This window comes from Lissotriton helveticus, chromosome 1_1 (genome assembly GCF_964261635.1).
Source record: "Lissotriton helveticus chromosome 1_1, aLisHel1.1, whole genome shotgun sequence".
NCBI lineage: Eukaryota > Metazoa > Chordata > Amphibia > Caudata > Salamandridae > Lissotriton > Lissotriton helveticus.
In genome coordinates this window covers 217,784,791-217,796,868 of record NC_136057.1, presented here as the reverse complement: position 1 = coordinate 217,796,868, position 12,078 = coordinate 217,784,791, and the positions used below count along the sequence as shown (strand labels likewise).

General features: G+C 39.2%; 9 non-coding genes across 9 annotated transcripts; all 9 read left to right on the top strand.

The window, feature by feature from the left end:
* The first annotated feature begins 258 nt into the window (after positions 1–258).
* Positions 259–331, top strand: TRNAK-UUU (transfer RNA lysine (anticodon UUU)). The gene has a single exon. It is a non-coding gene; the product is annotated as a tRNA-Lys (tRNA).
* Positions 332–2,663: 2,332 nt separating this feature from the next.
* TRNAR-UCU (transfer RNA arginine (anticodon UCU)) lies at positions 2,664–2,754 on the top strand. Its single transcript is given in 2 exon segments — positions 2,664–2,700; positions 2,719–2,754. It is a non-coding gene; the product is annotated as a tRNA-Arg (tRNA).
* Positions 2,755–4,273: 1,519 nt separating this feature from the next.
* On the top strand, positions 4,274–4,346 carry TRNAK-UUU (transfer RNA lysine (anticodon UUU)). The gene has a single exon. It is a non-coding gene; the product is annotated as a tRNA-Lys (tRNA).
* Positions 4,347–4,673: 327 nt separating this feature from the next.
* Positions 4,674–4,764, top strand: TRNAR-UCU (transfer RNA arginine (anticodon UCU)). Its single transcript is given in 2 exon segments — positions 4,674–4,710; positions 4,729–4,764. It is a non-coding gene; the product is annotated as a tRNA-Arg (tRNA).
* Positions 4,765–6,282: 1,518 nt separating this feature from the next.
* TRNAK-UUU (transfer RNA lysine (anticodon UUU)) lies at positions 6,283–6,355 on the top strand. The gene has a single exon. It is a non-coding gene; the product is annotated as a tRNA-Lys (tRNA).
* A 327-nt stretch (positions 6,356–6,682) lies between these two features.
* TRNAR-UCU (transfer RNA arginine (anticodon UCU)) lies at positions 6,683–6,773 on the top strand. Its single transcript is given in 2 exon segments — positions 6,683–6,719; positions 6,738–6,773. It is a non-coding gene; the product is annotated as a tRNA-Arg (tRNA).
* A 1,518-nt stretch (positions 6,774–8,291) lies between these two features.
* TRNAK-UUU (transfer RNA lysine (anticodon UUU)) lies at positions 8,292–8,364 on the top strand. The gene has a single exon. It is a non-coding gene; the product is annotated as a tRNA-Lys (tRNA).
* A 327-nt stretch (positions 8,365–8,691) lies between these two features.
* Positions 8,692–8,782, top strand: TRNAR-UCU (transfer RNA arginine (anticodon UCU)). The gene is given in 2 exon segments: positions 8,692–8,728; positions 8,747–8,782. It is a non-coding gene; the product is annotated as a tRNA-Arg (tRNA).
* Positions 8,783–10,300: 1,518 nt separating this feature from the next.
* On the top strand, positions 10,301–10,373 carry TRNAK-UUU (transfer RNA lysine (anticodon UUU)). The gene has a single exon. It is a non-coding gene; the product is annotated as a tRNA-Lys (tRNA).
* Positions 10,374–12,078: the final 1,705 nt, after the last annotated feature.

The window sequence follows — 12,078 nt, the reverse complement described above, 5'->3', positions numbered from 1 at the left end:
TGCTACAGGAGATTTTCCTCCTGTGCTGAATGATCTGTAAATCCATTGTTCATGACGAGCTCAGCTCGTCATAAGCACACGACAAGTGTACTGCACAAAGAGCTGAGCTCGTCATGAGCATGGAAGGGGTTAAAACATCAATTTGTTATTAAACTCTACAAATTTGATTGCTAATATATGTAACCATATTAATACATAGAGTGTAGGTCAGTGTACGTCCACATTTGTTTAGCTGATTTTAAGACAGAGTATAGCAGAGCCTGGATAGCTCAGTCGGTAGAGCATCAGACTTTTAATCTGAGGGTCCAGGGTTCAAGTCCCTGTTCAGGCGGTTGCTTCCTTTAAAGAAAAATTACTCTAATTGGATGCTCTTTTTGTGTTCCCCTGCATGACGAATAAGATATTCCATTACTAAAATTGCAAAAACGTCTTTCATGGAGTTGTGAAATGCACATCTGCCTCATATATCATGTGCCATTTGACTAAACTTAAGTCGTACGTAGACTTACCTAAGGTATCATGTAACTTGAGACGGTGAATATAATTTCCCCAATTCAATATTCAAAATAAATCCATGGTTTTAGTATCAAATGAACTTTATAAAGCTGATCAACATTATTTCATTTCAGAATATCTCTGCACCTAATCAGAGCGTATTGGCTGTGTGGCGCAATGGATAGCACATTGGACTTCTAGGTGAATGTAAAAAAGATATTCAAAGGTTGTGGGTTCGAATCCCACCAGAGTCAGTTTTATCCCTATTTATTTCATAACTGTTTAAAAGAGTAATAAACAGTGCATGCATGCTTCTGCTTCACGAAAAAGGGCAGTGAAAGGAAGTCTATTTTAAATAGATACTATTCAAATTACGCAATCTTTGCAGAAGAGGAAATTGGCAGCTGTACTTATGAAAATGTAATTTACTCAGAAGTAAGATTTTGGGCCCTTCCTTAATTTTACAATGTCAATAAAAACATATGACTTCTAAGTCAGCAAAAAAAATGAGATAGTAGCAATTTCAGGACTTACAATAAGGTTAAATTTACTGAAGAGATTTCAAATGCTTGAAGTACCAATTCATTATTATATTCCGCGTATTCAGTACTTAATACCGGCAACCATCTTAAGAAACGTAGTGATAGTTGGGACACCTCCAAATGTTGATAAGGTCATTTTGTGGAGCGACCTCTCTGAGCCTGGATAGCTCAGTCGGGAGAGCATCAGACTTTTCATCTGAGGGCCCAGGGTTCAAGTCCCTGTTCAGGTGGCTTGGTTAAAGAAAAGGTATATCAATTGCATACTCTTTTCAGGATCCAATGAATGGGGAGTCCTATTAGAGATGTTTCAAAAAAGTCTTAATCAAGTCATTACATACCCATCTGTCTTCTACATTCTTTGACAAGGGATAAGAAGACTTACCCAAACTGTATCATGTAGTTTGTTGATTATCTTTTACCCAATTCAATGTTCAAAATGTAAGGTAGTGTCCGATTAACTTGATAAAGTTGGTCAACAGCTGATAGGTCATCTTTTTATTTGTGAATCTCTGATCACCGTGTTGAATCAGGTCGGATCTCTAGTGCAATGGATAGCGGCTTGGAGTCCTAGACGAATGTAGCAAAAGCATTCAAAGGCTTTGTGTTCAAACACCAGCTGGGTCAATTTTATCCCTCCTCTTATTTTATAACTAATTGAAACAGTAACAAGCAATGCCTGCGTCTGCATCACCAGAAACATTTACCAAAATGGCAGAGAAAGAAAGTCTACTTAAACAGAGACTGTTTGCTTTGAAAACATTGCATAATCTATGCCCAAGAGGAAATTCCCAAAGATACTGCTGAAAATGTAATTTAGTAGGTAGTAATAGTATTTGGCACTTTATTGATTTCACAATGTCATTTTAGACACATGATTTCTAAGTCAGCCGAAAATGAGATAGTACAAATTTCAGGATTTAAAATGGATTACGTGTGCTGCTGAAATTTCAAATGCTTAACACCTTCAATGCTACAGGAGATTTTCCTCCTGTGCTGAATGATCTGTAAATCCATTGTTCATGACGAGCTCAGCTCGTCATAAGCACACGACAAGTGTACTGCACGACGAGCTGAGCTCGTCATGAGCATGGAAGGGGTTAAAACATCAATTTGTTATTAAACTCTACAAATTTGATTGCTAATATATGTAACCATATTAATACACAGAGTGTAGGTCAGTGTACGTCCACATTTGTTTAGCTGATTTTAAGACAGAGTATAGCAGAGCCTGGATAGCTCAGTCGGTAGAGCAACAGACTTTTAATCTGAGGGTCCAGGGTTCAAGTCCCTGTTCAGGCGGGTGCTTCCTTTAAAGAAAAATTACTCTAATTGGAAGCTCTTTTTGTGTTCCCCTGCATGACGAATAAGATATTCCATTACTAAAATTGCAAAAACGTCTTTCATGGAGTTGTGAAATGCACATCTGCCTCATATATCATGTGCCATTTGACTAAACTTAAGTCGTACGTAGATTTACCTAAGGTATCATGTAACTTGAGACGGTGAATATAATTTCCCCAATTCAATATTCAAAATAAATCCATGGTTATAGTATCAAATGAACTTTATAAAGCTGATCAACATTATTTCATTTCAGAATATCTCTGCACCTCATCAGAGCGTATTGGCTCTGTGGCGCAATGGATAGCGCATTGGACTTCTAGGTGAATGTAAAAAAGATATTCAAAGGTTGTGGGTTCGAATCCCACCAGAGTCAGTTTTATCTCTATTTATTTCATAACTGTTTAAAAGAGTAATAAACAGTGCATACATGCTTCTGCTTCACCAAAAAGGGCAGTGAAAGGAAGTCTATTTTAAATAGATACTATTCAAGTTACGCAATCTGTGCAGAAGAGGAAATTGGCAGCTGTACTTATGAAAATGTAATTTACTCAGAAGTAAGATTTTGGGCCCTTCCTTAATTTTACAATGTCAATAAAAACATATGAATTCTAAGTCAGCAAAAAAAATTGAGATAGTAGCAATTTCAGGACTTACAATAAGGTTAAATTTACTGAAGAGATTTCAAATGCTTGAAGTACCAATTCATTATTATATTCCGCGTATTCAGTACTTAATACCGGCAACCATCTTAAGAAACGTAGTGATAGTTGGGACACCTCCAAATGTTGATAAGGTCATTTTGTGGAGCGATCTCTCTGAGCCTGGATAGCTCAGTCGGGAGAGCATCAGACTTTTAATCTGAGGGCCCAGGGTTCAAGTCCCTGTTCAGGCGGCTTGGTTAAAGAAAAGGTATATCAATTGCATACTCTTTTCAGGATCCAATGAATGGGGAGTCCTATTAGAGATGTTTCAAAAAAGTCTTAATCAAGTCATTACATACCCATCTGTCTTCTACATTCTTTGACAAGGGTTAAGAAGACTTACCCAAACTGTATCATGTAGTTTGTTGATTATCTTTTACCCAATTCAATGTTCAAAATGTAAGGTAGTGTCCGATTAACTTGATAAACTTGGTCAACAGCTGATAGGTCATCTTTTTATTTGTGAATCTCTGATCACCGTGTTGAATCAGGTCGGATCTCTAGTGCAATGGATAGCGGCTTGGAGTCCTAGACGAATGTAGCAAAAGCATTCAAAGGCTTTGTGTTCAAACACCAGCTGGGTCAATTTTATCCCTCCTCTTATTTTATAACTAATTGAAACAGTAACAAGCAATGCCTGCGTCTGCATCACCAGAAACATTTACCAAAATGGCAGTGAAAGAAAGTCTACTTAAACAGAGACTGTTTGCTTTGAAAACATTGCATAATCTATGCCCAAGAGGAAGTTCCCAAAGAAACCGCTGAAAATGGATGTAATTTAGTAGGTAGTAATAGTATTTGGCACTTTATTGATTTCACAAGGTCATTTTAGACACATGATTTCTAAGTCAGCCGAAAATGAGATAGTACAAATTTCAGGATTTAAAATGGATTACGTGTGCTGCTGAAATTTCAAATGCTTAACACCTTCAATGCTACAGGAGATTTTCCTCCTGTGCTGAATGATCTGTAAATCCATTGTTCATGACGAGCTCAGCTCGTCATAAGCACACGACAAGTGTACTGCACGACGAGCTGAGCTCGTCATGAGCATGGAAGGGGTTAAAACATCAATTTGTTATTAAACTCTACAAATTTGATTGCTAATATATGTAACCATATTAATACACAGAGTGTAGGTCAGTGTACGTCCACATTTGTTTAGCTGATTTTAAGACAGAGTATAGCAGAGCCTGGATAGCTCAGTCGGTAGAGCATCAGACTTTTAATCTGAGGGTCCAGGGTTCAAGTCCCTGTTCAGGCGGTTGCTTCCTTTAAAGAAAAATTACTCTAATTGGATGCTCTTTTTGTGTTCCCCTGCATGACGAATAAGATATTCCATTACTAAAATTGCAAAAACGTCTTTCAAGGAGTTGTGAAATGCACATCTGCCTCATATATCATGTGCCATTTGACTAAACTTAAGTCGTACGTAGACTTACCTAAGGTATCATGTAACTTGAGACGGTGAATATAATTTCCCCAATTCAATATTCAAAATAAATCCATGGTTATAGTATCAAATGAACTTTATAAAGCTGATCAACATTATTTCATTTCAGAATATCTCTGCACCTCATCAGAGTGTATTGGCTCTGTGGCGCAATGGATAGCGCATTGGACTTCTAGGTGAATGTAAAAAAGATGTTCAAAGGTTGTGGGTTCGAATCCCACCAGAGTCACTTTTATCCCTATTTATTTCATAACTGTTTAAAAGAGTAATAAGCAGTGCATGCATGCTTCTGCTTCACCAAAAAGGGCAGTGAAAGGAAGTCTATTTTAAATAGATACTATTCAAGTTACGCAATCTTTGCAGAAGAGGAAATTGGCAGCTGTACTTATGAAAATGTAATTTACTCAGAAGTAAGATTTTGGGCCCTTCCTTAATTTTACAATGTCAATAAAAGCATATGAATTCTAAGTCAGCAAAAAAAATGAGATAGTAGCAATTTCAGGACTTACAATAAGGTTAAATTTACTGAAGAGATTTCAAATGCTTGAAGTACCAATTCATTATTATATTCCGCGTATTCAGTACTTAATACCGGCAACCATCTTAAGAAACGTAGTGATAGTTGGGACACTTCCAAATGTTGATAAGGTCATTTTGTGGCGCGCCCTCTCCGAGCCTGGATAGCTCAGTCGGGAGAGCATCAGACTTTTAATCTGAGGGCCCAGGGTTCAAGTCCCTGTTCAGGCGGCTTGGTTAAAGAAAAGGTATATCAATTGCATACTCTTTTCAGGATCCAATGAATGGGGAGTCCTATTAGAGATGTTTCAAAAAAGTCTTAATCAAGTCATTACATACCCATCTGTCTTCTACATTCTTTGACAAGGGTTAAGAAGACTTACCCAAACTGTATCATGTAGTTTGTTGATTATCTTTTACCCAATTCAATGTTCAAAATGTAAGGTAGTGTCCGATTAACTTGATAAAGTTGGTCAACAGCTGATAGGTCATCTTTTTATTTGTGAATCTCTGATCACCGTGTTGAATCAGGTCGGATCTCTAGTGCAATGGATAGCGGCTTGGAGTCCTAGACGAATGTAGCAAAAGCATTCAAAGGCTTTGTGTTCAAACACCAGCTGGGTCAATTTTATCCCTCCTCTTATTTTATAACTAATTGAAACAGTAACAAGCAATGCCTGCGTCTGCATCACCAGAAACATTTACCAAAATGGCAGAGAAAGAAAGTCTACTTAAACAGAGACTGTTTGCTTTGAAAACATTGCATAATCTATGCCCAAGAGGAAATTCCCCAAGATACTGCTGAAAATGTATGTAATTTAGTAGGTAGTAATACTATTTGGCACTTTATTGATTTCACAATGTCATTTTAGACACATGATTTCTAAGTCAGCCGAAAATGAGATAGTCCAAATTTCAGGATTTAAAATGGATTACGTGTGCTGCTGAAATTTCAAATGCTTAACACCTTCAATGCTACAGGAGATTTTCCTCCTGTGCTGAATGATCTGTAAATCCATTGTTCATGACGATCTCAGCTCGTCATAAGCACACGACAAGTGTACTGCACGACGAGCTGAGCTCGTCATGAGCATGGAAGGGGTTAAAACATCAATTTGTTATTAAACTCTACAAATTTGATTGCTAATATATGTAACCATATTAATACACAGAGTGTAGGTCAGTGTACGTCCACATTTGTTTAGCTGATTTTAAGACAGAGTATAGCAGAGCCTGGATAGCTCAGTCGGTAGAGCATCAGACTTTTAATCTGAGGGTCCAGGGTTCAAGTCCCTGTTCAGGCGGTTGCTTCCTTTAAAGAAAAATTACTCTAATTGGATGCTCTTTTTGTGTTCCCCTGCATGACGAATAAGATATTCCATTACTAAAATTGCAAAAACGTCTTTCATGGAGTTGTGAAATGCACATCTGCCTCATATATCATGTGCCATTTGACTAAACTTAAGTCGTACGTAGACTTACCTAAGGTATCATGTAACTTGAGACGGTGAATATAATTTCCCCAATTCAATATTCAAAATAAATCCATGGTTATAGTATCAAATGAACTTTATAAAGCTGATCAACATTATTTCATTTCAGAATATCTCTGCACCTCATCAGAGTGTATTGGCTCTGTGGCGCAATGGATAGCGCATTGGACTTCTAGGTGAATGTAAAAAAGATGTTCAAAGGTTGTGGGTTCGAATCCCACCAGAGTCACTTTTATCCCTATTTATTTCATAACTGTTTAAAAGAGTAATAAGCAGTGCATGCATGCTTCTGCTTCACCAAAAAGGGCAGTGAAAGGAAGTCTATTTTAAATAGATACTATTCAAGTTACGCAATCTTTGCAGAAGAGGAAATTGGCAGCTGTACTTATGAAAATGTAATTTACTCAGAAGTAAGATTTTGGGCCCTTCCTTAATTTTACAATGTCAATAAAAGCATATGAATTCTAAGTCAGCAAAAAAAATGAGATAGTAGCAATTTCAGGACTTACAATAAGGTTAAATTTACTGAAGAGATTTCAAATGCTTGAAGTACCAATTCATTAATATATTCCGCGTATTCAGTACTTAATACCGGCAACCATCTTAAGAAACGTAGTGATAGTTGGGACACTTCCAAATGTTGATAAGGTCATTTTGTGGAGCGCCCTCTCCGAGCCTGGATAGCTCAGTCGGGAGAGCATCAGACTTTTAATCTGAGGGCCCAGGTTTCAAGTCCCTGTTCAGGCGGCTTGGTTAAAGAAAAGGTATATCAATTGCATACTCTTTTCAGGATCCAATGAATGGGGAGTCCTATTAGAGATGTTTCAAAAAAGTCTTAATCAAGTCATTACATACCCATCTGTCTTCTACATTCTTTGACAAGGGTTAAGAAGACTTACCCAAACTGTATCATGTAGTTTGTTGATTATCTTTTACCCAATTCAATGTTCAAAATGTAAGGTAGTGTCCGATTAACTTGATAAAGTTGGTCAACAGCTGATAGGTCATCTTTTTATTTGTGAATCTCTGATCACCGTGTTGAATCCGGTCGGATCTCTAGTGCAATGGATAGCGGCTTGGAGTCCTAGACGAATGTAGCAAAAGCATTCAAAGGCTTTGTGTTCAAACACCAGCTGGGTCAATTTTATCCCTCCTCCTATTTTATAACTAATTGAAACAGTAACAAGCAATGCCTGCGTCTGCATCACCAGAAACATTTACCAAAATGGCAGAGAAAGAAAGTCTACTTAAACAGAGACTGTTTGCTTTGAAAACATTGCATAATCTATGCCCAAGAGGAAATTCCCCAAGATACTGCTGAAAATGTATGTAATTTAGTAGGTAGTAATACTATTTGGCACTTTATTGATTTCACAATGTCATTTTAGACACATGATTTCTAAGTCAGCCGAAAATGAGATAGTCCAAATTTCAGGATTTAAAATGGATTACGTGTGCTGCTGAAATTTCAAATGCTTAACACCTTCAATGCTACAGGAGATTTTCCTCCTGTGCTGAATGATCTGTAAATCCATTGTTCATGACGATCTCAGCTCGTCATAAGCACACGACAAGTGTACTGCACGACGAGCTGAGCTCGTCATGAGCATGGAAGGGGTTAAAACATCAATTTGTTATTAAACTCTACAAATTTGATTGCTAATATATGTAACCATATTAATACACAGAGTGTAGGTCAGTGTACGTCCACATTTGTTTAGCTGATTTTAAGACAGAGTATAGCAGAGCCTGGATAGCTCAGTCGGTAGAGCATCAGACTTTTAATCTGAGGGTCCAGGGTTCAAGTCCCTGTTCAGGCGGTTGCTTCCTTTAAAGAAAAATTACTCTAATTGGATGCTCTTTTTGTGTTCCCCTGCATGACGAATAAGATATTCCATTACTAAAATTGCAAAAACGTCTTTCATGGAGTTGTGAAATGCACATCTGCCTCATATATCATGTGCCATTTGACTAAACTTAAGTCGTACGTAGACTTACCTAAGGTATCATGTAACTTGAGACGGTGAATATAATTTCCCCAATTCAATATTCAAAATAAATCCATGGTTATAGTATCAAATGAACTTTATAAAGCTGATCAACATTATTTCATTTCAGAATATCTCTGCACCTCATCAGAGTGTATTGGCTCTGTGGCGCAATGGATAGCGCATTGGACTTCTAGGTGAATGTAAAAAAGATGTTCAAAGGTTGTGGGTTCGAATCCCACCAGAGTCACTTTTATCCCTATTTATTTCATAACTGTTTAAAAGAGTAATAAGCAGTGCATGCATGCTTCTGCTTCACCAAAAAGGGCAGTGAAAGGAAGTCTATTTTAAATAGATACTATTCAAGTTACGCAATCTTTGCAGAAGAGGAAATTGGCAGCTGTACTTATGAAAATGTAATTTACTCAGAAGTAAGATTTTGGGCCCTTCCTTAATTTTACAATGTCAATAAAAGCATATGAATTCTAAGTCAGCAAAAAAAATGAGATAGTAGCAATTTCAGGACTTACAATAAGGTTAAATTTACTGAAGAGATTTCAAATGCTTGAAGTACCAATTCATTATTATATTCCGCGTATTCAGTACTTAATACCGGCAACCATCTTAAGAAACGTAGTGATAGTTGGGACACTTCCAAATGTTGATAAGGTCATTTTGTGGAGCGCCCTCTCCGAGCCTGGATAGCTCAGTCGGGAGAGCATCAGACTTTTAATCTGAGGGCCCAGGGTTCAAGTCCCTGTTCAGGCGGCTTGGTTAAAGAAAAGGTATATCAATTGCATACTCTTTTCAGGATCCAATGAATGGGGAGTCCTATTAGAGATGTTTCAAAAAAGTCTTAATCAAGTCATTACATACCCATCTGTCTTCTACATTCTTTGACAAGGGTTAAGAAGACTTACCCAAACTGTATCATGTAGTTTGTTGATTATCTTTTACCCAATTCAATGTTCAAAATGTAAGGTAGTGTCCGATTAACTTGATAAAGTTGGTCAACAGCTGATAGGTCATCTTTTTATTTGTGAATCTCTGATCACCGTGTTGAATCCGGTCGGATCTCTAGTGCAATGGATAGCGGCTTGGAGTCCTAGACGAATGTAGCAAAAGCATTCAAAGGCTTTGTGTTCAAACACCAGCTGGGTCAATTTTATCCCTCCTCCTATTTTATAACTAATTGAAACAGTAACAAGCAATGCCTGCGTCTGCATCACCAGAAACATTTACCAAAATGGCAGAGAAAGAAAGTCTACTTAAACAGAGACTGTTTGCTTTGAAAACATTGCATAATCTATGCCCAAGAGGAAATTCCCCAAGATACTGCTGAAAATGTATGTAATTTAGTAGGTAGTAATACTATTTGGCACTTTATTGATTTCACAATGTCATTTTAAACACATGATTTCTAAGTCAGCCGAAAATGAGATAGTACAAATTTCAGGATTTAAAATGGATTACGTGTGCTGCTGAAATTTCAAATGCTTAACACCTTCAATGCTACAGGAGATTTTCCTCCTGTGCTGAATGATCTGTAAATCCATTGTTCATGACGAGCTCAGCTCGTCATAAGCACACGACAAGTGTACTGCACGAAGAGCTGAGCTCGTCATGAGCATGGAAGGGGTTAAAACATCAATTTGTTATTAAACTCTACAAATTTGATTGCTAATATATGTAACCATATTAATACATAGAGTGTAGGTCAGTGTACGTCCACATTTGTTTAGCTGATTTTAAGACAGAGTATAGCAGAGCCTGGATAGCTCAGTCGGTAGAGCATCAGACTTTTAATCTGAGGGTCCAGGGTTCAAGTCCCTGTTCAGGCGGTTGCTTCCTTTAAAGAAAAATTACTCTAATTGGATGCTCTTTTTGTGTTCCCCTGCATGACGAATAAGATATTCCATTACTAAAATTGCAAAAACGTCTTTCATGGAGTTGTGAAATGCACATCTGCCTCATATATCATGTGCCATTTGACTAAACTTAAGTCGTACGTAGACTTACCTAAGGTATCATGTAACTTGAGACGGTGAATATAATTTCCCCAATTCAATATTCAAAATAAATCCATGGTTATAGTATCAAATGAACTTTATAAAGCTGATCAACATTATTTCATTTCAGAATATCTCTGCACCTAATGTAATGTAATGTAAAAAGGATTTGTAGAGCGCTGCGTTCACCGGACGGTTTCTTGGCGCTGATCACTAACCCATGAAGAGGCAGAGAGGGGAGAAAGGAGAGCATTATGTATAGACACCACGGAAAAGGTGAGTTTTTAGGAGAGACCGAAAGTGAAGGTAAGAAGAGGAGAGTCTGAGGTCTAGAGGTAGAGAGTTCCAGAGTGAGGGGGCCAGGAAGGAGAATCTAAGGCCTCCGTGCTTTTTTCGCCTGAACCTAGGTGTCTGGAGAAGGGCGTGATGGGAGGAGCGGAGGTGTCTGGGGGGGGCGTACGGATGAAGAAGAGAGGAGATGAAAGAGGGGCCGATGCCAGCCAGGGATTTATGGGTTAGGCAGCCAAGTTTGAACTTCCAGCGTTCCGACACAGGAAGCCAATGAAGGGCTTTAAGGAGGGGACGGACGTGGTGATGTTTTGGCTGACGGTAGATGAGACGGGCAGCCTGATTCTGGATTAACTGAAGTCTCTTTATTTGGTATTGCGGAATGCCAGCGTATAGGGCGTTGGCGTAGTCAATCCGGGAGATGACTAGCGCCAGCAGCGCCAAGGTGAGAGCTTCAGTGGTCAGGAAGTGAGCTATTTTCCGGATTTTCCTGAGCTGGTGGAAGCAGGAGGATACTGTGGCACTGATCTGATGGTTCATGGAAAGATCTTGTGAAATGTAGACCCCTAGGCTTTTTACTTTTTCGGCGGGACTAGGAGGGGGGCCGAGGGAAAGGGGCCAAAAGGTGGAGTTCCATGGGTTGGCTGAGCCTCCGACAAGAACGAGCTCCGTCTTGTCGGGGTTGAGCTTAAGGTGGTGAGCGCCCATCCAGTCACTGATATGGCAGAGGGTGGACTGGAAATCCTGGGCCGCTTCCTGCGAGTCAAGGTTGAAGATGAGCTGGATGTCATCTGCATAATTAAATGCAGTGACATTCCTGCCCCGGAGGGAGCGGATCAGGGGGGTAAGGTATAGATTAAAAAGGAGGGGGGACAAAGACGAGCCCTGCGGGACTCCGCAGGTGAGTTTCATCCTATCCGCCGAGAATTGGGAGATTCGAACAGATTGGTGGCGGTTCGTCAAAAAGGAACGAACCCAGTCAAGGGCCGTCCCTCCAATACCAGCCTCCTTGACACGGTCGACCAAGATGGAGTGGTCGACCGTGTCAAAGGCTGCCGACAGGTCCAGGAGGATTAAGGCTTGGCTGGCGTTAGAGTCAGCACCTCTGCGGAGTTCCTCCATTACAGAGAGAATGACCGCCTCGGTTGAGTAGGCTGGTCTGAACCCAGCCTGTTGAGGGTCCAGAAAGTTGGAGTCCTCAACGAAGGAGCTGAGGATGTTGGTGACATATGACTCAAGTACCTTGCTA